A 9,217-nucleotide genomic window follows, 5' to 3' on the forward strand; every position below is an offset into this window, starting at 1 on the left:
CATCGCACCAATCTGGCCCTTCGCCAGATGGGGACTGGACATCATTGGGCCATTCCCGGTGGCGCGAAACGGGTACAAGTTTGCAATTGTGGCCGTCAAAAACTTCTCTTGATGGATTGAGGCCGAACACCTCGGAGCAATCACTTCGGCAGCAGTACAGAAGTTTGTATGGAAAAACATTGTTTGCCGTTTCGGAGTGCCAAAAGAGTTCATCACCGACAACGGCAAGCAGTTCGACTCTAACAAGTTCAGAGAAATGTGCGAAGGGCTTAACTTGGAAATCAGGTTCGCATCGGTCGCGCACCCGCAGTCAAATGGGGCGGTCGAACCACAAATGGTAAGATCCTAGAAGCACTAAAGAAAAGGCTTGAGGGGGCAGCGAAGGGCAAATGGCCAGGGGAAATGCTATCTGTTCTCTGGGCCCTTCGGACGACCCCCACAAGACCAACCAAGTTCAGCTTGTTCATGCTTCTTTATGGCGATGAGGCAATGACCCCGACAGAGCTAGGGGCTAACTCACCAAGGGTGACGTTCTCTGGGGGCGAAGAGGAGCGCGAGGTGTCGCACGAACTCTTGGAGGGGGTAAGAGTCGAAGCACTCGAGCACATGCGCAAGTATGCCACAGGCACTTCGGCAACTTATAACAAAAAAGTTCGACTGATGGAGCTGTTGCCTGGTCATCTTGTCCTAAGGAAGAAAGAGGACCCGATAGCCGTTGGCAAGCTTGAATCGAAGTGGGAAGGACTGTACCTCATCAAGCACAAGTCTAGGACGGGATCCTTTCGACTGGCAACACTAGAAGGCGAAGAGTTCGACCATTCCTGGAACCCTGCCTCTCTCAAGCGTTTCTATGTCTAGAATGGGTGGCACCTAAATCACCAACTTGTAAAAATATATATATCGTTATGTAAGCCTTTCGGCGCTATGTAAGCCCTTCGGCACTATGTAAGCCTTTCAAAAAAAAGAGAAAAAGAAAAAAAAAGAGGAAAATGAAAAAAAGACAAAAAAAACTAGATGTAGGGCTATTATCCAACACGGAGGCCCGAACCAGTATAAAATCTCTGTGTCCTCCGCGCTCTTTATATCTTGTGTGATTGATAATTTGTGGAAAAACCCCAAGGCAAACGCCTGATCAGCGAAAAAGGCCAGGGGGGCGAAACGAATCGGCCGAAGCATCGCTCGCCGAACGTTGAAACCGCAACAGCTTGTTTCGGGGAACAACTAACCGAACACCGTTACACTCGATCAAAACAAAAGCACAAAGTGCTCCTTACATCGTAGAATGAAATTGATCGAAAACGGAAGCCGAAAGCTGAAAATTCAAAACCTATTTCGCTAATATACGCAAAGGGGCCGACACGTTTCGACCCAACAAAAGCACGCGAAGTGACAATGCAACAATAGCGAAAAGGAAATAAAACACACCCTTATTGATTTTAAAGACAAATGTATCAAAGAATACAAACCCGTCAAACATGGTGCAAGCAAAAGAAAAGAGCAATGGCTTTGTAGCCCAGCTTACAAATAAATTACATCTTCGCCCCCACAATCACTATCTCTCTCTAAGGAATGATCAGACGAGCTAGGTTCATCATCACTACTGATATCATACACGACCCTAAGAGGGGAAGGGGGCGAAACACAAACTAGACTGTAACGACGCTAGGAGATTAACTCCTGCCGATCAGTCTTCTGATGGTTTCACCAAAAGCGAACCATATCCTCCAGTCGTCTTGTATGAACAAGGTCGTAGTCTTCTAAGGTTCACCCGGGGTGTGCCCGCATCCAGCCGGCGACCTTGAACACCTTATAGCTGCGGCTGTTTATCACCATTTTGCGATAGACAGGCCGAAATGGGCATCGCACCTTTGGCAAACCCTTCAACGCCACGAACTTCTCGTTACTGTTTCGCCAATTTTCAGCGGGAGGTCGATCGCATACCTTTCGGTCGCAAGCCTGCTAGCAAAGCGCCAAAAAAGGAGAAGTACAAAAAAAAGAGGAGGGAAATATAGACGAAGATCAGCCCCGATTTCAAACAGAGCAATTAAATAAGCGAAAGGGTTATACTTTGCCAGTAGAATAGAGACTATATTAAATACAAGGCGAATGCGGCTTAAAGCCGAACAGACAAAAAGTCTATATACAAAAACTTAGGTCCGAAAGGATCAAGGAAAAAATAAAAATAATAAAATAAAAAGACACGAGGGCGAAGGGCCTCACACCTCAGGGTGGTCTTGGCCTCCGACGCCTTCGCCCTCGTGCCCGGGGGACCGTTCCGACGGCCCGAGATCTTTTTCGGAGTTGGCAGTAGCAGCCTCCTCGTTCCTCGCAATCCTTTCAAGGTTCTCGCGAAGTCGAATCTTTGCACAATCCCGGTCGCCATCCTCCCAAAACCCCTTCCGAAAGGCCCTTAACGCAGCTCCGGAGCATTGCGTGTTGCTAGGCCATTCTTCCTTCACGAAATCGGGAAAGTTCCCGATGTGGTCGCAGCCGTGCGCGTGCAAGAGGCTGAGAACGAATCCCGCCGAAACACGAGTGCAACAGTCCCCGTAGGCGCCTGCCACTTCGACAACCGAGCCGGCCGCCTCCTGCGTCCATTCGGAGAAATCGAGTGCAGTCCCGCCTTCGCCCGGAGCACCTTCCGCCCGCGCCCCAAGGTCGTTAAGGGCCAGCCGGAGAGTGTAACAGGCCTCCTTGGCAGACTCTGTGGCTGGTACCAGGGTCGCGGCAGTAGCTTCGGCCGACGCAAGACGGGCTTCGAGGGATTTAATCTTCTCCTCGGCCGAAACAAGTTGTCGATCTCGTTCGGCGTCCCGCTTGCGTGCTGCTTTAAGGTTAGAGCGGAGAGACCTATTTTCAGCATTTGACTGCTTCAAAGTCTCCACCACTACACGTCTTTCGTCTTCCTTGTGGCGAAGATCTTCTTCGGACTTGCGAAGGCGAAGGCGGTACCCATCTAGTCGCTCTAAGGCAGACTTCTTGGCACTTAGGTGCGCGGCAAGGCCCTGGTAAAAAAAAACATACATTACGTCAGAAAACTAGCGAAAGAGCAAAATGCAGCACACAAAAATAAAAGTCATACTCGCACAAATAGGCTCTCCACAGCCACGCAGCTTTCGCCTAACTCGTTTAGTTCGGTGAAGAGCCCAAGGCCTTCAGTCGGCGTTATGACCTGGCACACCCCGTCCATGAACGGAGTGATCTCTGGCCGCGTGGCGAAGTCGGCGGGGACGAAGTGTGGGGCGGTAAGCGTCACGTCCGAAACGCTCGCTTCAACCACCGAGGCCTTCCCCTCTCGTTGACGAATGGGTGAAGGGACCGCATCAACCCGTTCGTCCTCAGCAACGTTTGCCCCAACTGTCGGGGCTGAGGCACTCCCGCCCGTCGCCGCTTCGGCATCGCTAGCGGGTGGCGGAGACATGCGCCTACCACGGGAAGTTGCGCGCCGCAACACCGGCGAAGTAGGAGTCCCGTCGGATCCTTCACTGTCCGAAAAGCCATGGCCGACCTGTACAACCTTCCCCTTCTTCTTTTTCCTTCTAACAGCCATCACCGGTTTCGCGGCTGTGCTGGAGATCACCAAGAGGGTGTTCGCCATGACGATATCTTGCGGTCGCGTAGGCGAAACATGAGAGCCTGCCCCGAATTTCGTAGGAGTAGGGCTAGGGGTATAACCATGAGAGCCGTCCTCCTCAGAACCGGCCTCCGCATCCTCCTCTTCTTCCTCCTCCCCGTCACTTTTGACGGCGGCCTTCGCGCTACGGCGAGTTCGGACTTGGCCGCCTTTCGTGACCACACGCTTGCACTTTTTCGAAGTGCTAGCCTCGTCATCGCCGGCCCGAGAGGGATTCGATCGGCTTGGCAATTTGCCAGTATAGACACGGTTCACTCGGCCGTCGGCTTGGCGCTGGAGCAAGCGGGCGAACTCGGCCGTGGTTAGAGCTCCGATCATCTTTGACGCCTCAATCTCAACATCTTCCAAAGTCTGCACTGCGAAAAGAGAGGAACACAACCGTTTAGCCTAAAAAGCACTTCCATGAAGGAAGTATGCTGCCTAAATCAAAAACAAAAACCTTACTTTCGGCCCCGGCGGGGATAACAAGGCGGGGAAGCCCAAGAACTTCTTCGCCCTCGTTCACGGAAACGTCCCACACACGCGCGAGAAGGGAAATCAGAAGGAGACAAAACTCCTCGCAAAGATCCCGGGTGCTTAGCCGTCAGGCAACCTTGCGAAGGAGAATGAGCCGGGACTCGAGAGTCCCGTTGATCTCCACGTTTGGCTTCGCGTTGATGGAGACAGCAGAACGCTCAAAAAGGAGCCAGTTCGCCTGGGCATCTTCGGCGGAGTAGGGGTTGCTGATATAGAACCACTTCTTCATCCAGTTCCTGTCCCACTTCGCCATCGATGCAGGCACTAGCCAAGCATCTGAACGCTCTGGCCGCAGCATGAAGTTCATGCAGCCGAAAACGGTTTTCCTCGGACCCGCCGGCGTCTGCACGTCTTTGGTCGAGGCGCATGCAGTAAACAGAGTGGCAAATAGCTCGGCGGTAGGGGCGAACCCACAGGTCCGGCACATCCAAGCGAAAACCGCCAGGTTCGGGAATGCTGACGGGCTAAGCTGGGGAAGCCTAACCTCATACATCGAGAGCACCGAAGGCAGTAAGTTGTCGCATGGGAAGCGAAGCCCAGTGGTGAAGTATGCGGCGAAGACAACTGTTCGCCCATCCCTAGGCGAGGGAACAACAGCCTCGCCCCTGCACGATCCTTGGCCCTCTGTGAGAGAACCGGATGATACCAGTTCGCCCAAGTCGGCCTCTTTGACAAGTGATTTGCCGAGGAAGCACAACCATCCTTCGCCAAGGCTTCCAGGATCTTCACCAGTTGACCCGGCCTTGGTAGGCTTGCGGGGAGCCATTGGGCTCGTAGCACAGGAAAGGGAGGGAAAAAGCCGAAAGGCTACGAGCATGACGGTGGCGAAGGAAAAAGCCGAAAGGCTAGGAGCACGACGATGGTGAAAAGTTAAAAGAACAGGAGAGCAAAGAGAGCACGGAGCGTGTCAAGCGGTAAAAAGGGGAGAATGCGGGGGGGGGGGGAGTGAAAAATACCAGGCCGGCTTGGGGGTATATATAACCCCGTAGCGAGACCATTCGCCTGCCAACCAATCGAGCTCTGACACGTGTCAAAGGGCAGACGAAACGGTAAATTCCCATTGGGTCGGTGCCGAACAGTAAAAGGCCCGATTACGGAGAAGGAAAAGTCCACAGGGCCTGTTACTATTCATAGTAATAAAAGAGACTAAATAACCCCCCCTCGACGCTTTGCAATGAATGCGAAGAGGAGATTTTTCTCAAAGAAATTTTTTCTAAGCGTAAAAACAAACAAACTTTACTTGCAGGACCGATATAGGTTTCGGTAGGAGCACCGGTTGAAAGGGGGTGCCACATACCATACCACATGGTTTGTACGGTCTCGGCCGAAGCTCCTATCTCACCCTTGCCCGTGAGGGGCTTGTTGGCGATATGGCATGAGGCCCTTCAACCAAACCTGCCGAAAGTATGCGACCGGCGGGGATTCAAGCCCGAGACGTCAAGATTAGTCAGGGCGAAACCCCCCCCCCCATGGCAAAGACTATGAAGCAAGGACGGCGAGAGGCAGGGAATCGCAGCCAAGCTAGAGGCCTCCTGGGTGAAGGGCGCAAGGCGAAGAGCATATGCCGGAGGGGGACGACTTCGCCGTAGCAGGTTCGGCCCCCAGGAGGACCGAAGAAGCTATCTTGGCCCATCAAGCCCAGGGGTCAATTGGGTCGACAATTGCCCGACGGCCCGTTAAGGGCCCATGGACCGCAATTACGCTATGTACCCATGTAAATGTCCCTTTCATAAGGGCAACCATGTAAATTCCCCTGTATAACCAAAACCATAGTAGTAAGACCTGTAATGGGGGCTATAAATAGCCCCCATAGGGCCATGTAATAGGGGGATCCTAAGAAAAATTTTCAAATTAATACACTTTACTTCTTTTCCAACCACTGTTGAGTGACCACGTCTTTCGACGTATGCGGTTGTCGTTTCGACAACAATGCTGATCATCTTCAATATGATCCAGGACTGAGGTCCCCTATTACGAGCTATGATGTTAATGAACAAGATGCAGTTCGGCGTGCATATATTCTGAAAGGTCCTAACCAATGTTATCCACATGATTTCCCAGTCAGGGAAATTTATGGTAAGAAATGCCACTTCAGTTTTGTTTGGTTTCATAAGTAACAATGGCTTGAATATAATGTCACAAAGGATGCTGGGTTTTGTATAGTATGTTACTTGTTTGGTAGTGGAACTAGTAATTTTGTTAAGGATGGTTGGAGAAATTGGAACAAAGCCGATACACTTGACAAACATGTGGGGGGTATAACAAGTGCTCACAATAAAGCTCAAGAGAAATACAATCTATTTGTAAGTGGTGGTCTTTCAATAGATAATGTCATTGTGAAGGTGTCAAATGAGAGTGAAATTTAGTATAAGGCTAGGTTGACTGATTCACTTAGATGTTTGAGATATCTTTTAAATCAAGGATTGGCATTTCGTGGACATGATGAAAGTGAAGAATCTAGTAACAAAGGGAATTTTATTGAACTTTTGAAATGGCTTGCTGAAAATAATAAAGAAGTTGATCGGTTGGTGTTGAAAAATGCTCCTGGAAATTGCATCTTGACTTGTTCAAAATATACAAAGGGAAATTATCCATTGTTGTGCTGATGAGACTACTAAGCACATCATTGAAGAACTTGGTGATGATCATTATGCAATTCTTGCTGATGAGTGTAGTGACCTTTCACATAAGGAACAACTTGCTCTTTGTGTGCGGTATATTGACAAACTTGGAAGGGTATGTCAACGGTTCCTTGGAGTAGTCCATGTAGCTAGTACCACTTCTGCTACACTTAAGAAGGCAATTCTAACTTTGCTTAGTGATCATCACTTGACTCCTTCTCAAATTTGTGGTCAAGGATATGATGGGGCTAGTAACATGAAAGAGAAGATTAATGGGCTGAAAACATTGATCATGAAAGAGTCTCCTGCTTATTACATCCATTGTTTTACACATCAACTCCAACTAGTTCTTCTTTCCATTGCCAAGGGAAATGATGATTGTGTATGGTTTTTTACTCAAGTTTCTCACTTGCTGAATATTGTTGGTACTTCTTGTAAGCGTCATGACATGCTTAGAGATGTTAGAGCTCAAAAGATTATGGAAGCACTTGAATTGGGTGAAATAGAAAGTGGGATTGGATTAAATCAAGATATGGGATTGGCTAGGCCAGGTGATACTAGATGAGGTTCTCATTACAAAACAATATTGCATATTTATTGGTATGTACCCCACAATTCATGAGCTCATAACTCTTGGAAAAGATCCCACACAAAGAGAGGATTGGCCAAGAATACATGCTATGGTTGGAGCTTTTGAATCATTTGATTTTGTTTTCAGTGCACATTTGATGCTTGTCATTCTTGGATATAAAAATGAGTTGTGTTTGTGTTTGCAAAAGAGAGACCAAGATACTATTAATGCAATGTCACTTGTAACTTTGGCCAAGGAAAGAATACAAAAATTAAGATCTGAAGGATGGGAAGAATTTTTTCAAAGAACTGTTGTTTCACTTTGCAATAAACATAGTATCCAAGTTCCAACCTTAGATGAAAAATATGTGCCACATGGAAGACCTCCACGGTTTTATCCGGACCAAACAAATGATGATCATTTTAGAAGAGAAGTGTACATTGGTGTGATTGACAAAATTAGCCAAGAGCTCAATAGTAGGTTTGATGAGGTTAATATGGAATTGCTCATTTGTATGTCAGCATTGAATCCATTCAATTCATTTGCCTCTTATGATGCATAATAAGTACTTAAGCTTGCCAAGTTTTATCCAAAAGACTTTTCACCCATGGATTTGATCAGACTTGAATTGCAACTTGGGACTTTTATTGATAATATGGGAAAAGATGAAAGGTTCAAAGGCCTAGAAACTCTTGCTGAGCTCTTTATTAAACTTGTTGAAACAAACAAGCATGTTCTCTATGATTGGGTCTATTTACTTCTTAAGTTGGTATTGATATTACCTGTAGCAACCGCAAGTGTTGATAGGGTATTTTCTGCATTGAGTGTAGTGAAGAGCAAGCTGAGAAATAGTATGTGTGACAAATTATTAAATAATTGTTTAATCATATTTATTGAGCGGGATATCTTCTCTCAAGTTAGCGAAGAAGACATTATAAAGAATTTCATGTCTATGAAGACTCGGAGAGTAGAAAAGAAGGGCCTATATAATTACCAAAATTTAGCAACAAACTAAATGTAGCCACTTTTTTGGCAACTTTACCAAAATTTGGTAAGGTTGAAAATGGCATCAAAGTGAACAGACCCGAAATAGTGTATTATAATCTTCTATCTATTGTAAGATATTTGAATTATTTATGTTGTAACTTTCGTAACTTCGAACTTAAATGTTGGTTTTATTCAATTTGCGATGTTCTGAGCTATATTGCAATATTTGAATTATATTTCCACTGTATTTGACATATTTGACTTGATTTTGTAATATCGTGACAATTTGGGACGCCAAGTAAGACCACCCAACGATTCATACCTATAGCCGCCACGGACTCTTTTCATTCATTCCTTCACTCCATAGGGGTAGGAATCTTCTTATTCATTCCTTCATTCTCCCTAGTGTGTATAATAGCTCCTCCTCCCCTCTATACATAGACATAGCCATGAGTGCTTTGCATATTTAGTGATGAGCCTATTTATCGGGTAACTGGGCCGGGCCTTTCTGGGTCTCCAATTTCCTAACACATCCTTCGATTGGAACATTTTTATTGCTTGCCAAACAAAAGCTAAGAAGAACACCTCCTAAATAATCCTAATCCGGATCTAAGGGGCAGATTTACAAAACTAGCAAGAAAAAGGGTTCAGATGCAGAAGCACAGCAACTGAAATATGACAAAGTAAAGAAATTCATACTTTGGGAAGGACCAACCACACATAATTTCTGGCAAGACAACGCATTAATCGGGAGCTTCCAGCCTTCTAGGCAAAACCGAGCAAGAGCAGGGGTCCTTTGGAGGAAATTCTCCTAGGCGGTGCCGGTGGTAGTGGCGGAGTCAGTGGTCGGGGGACGGGCTACAAATACCCCGGCCACGTGACGCCACC

This window comes from Oryza sativa, chromosome 5 (assembly GCF_034140825.1).
Source record: "Oryza sativa Japonica Group chromosome 5, ASM3414082v1".
Lineage (NCBI taxonomy): Eukaryota > Viridiplantae > Streptophyta > Magnoliopsida > Poales > Poaceae > Oryza > Oryza sativa.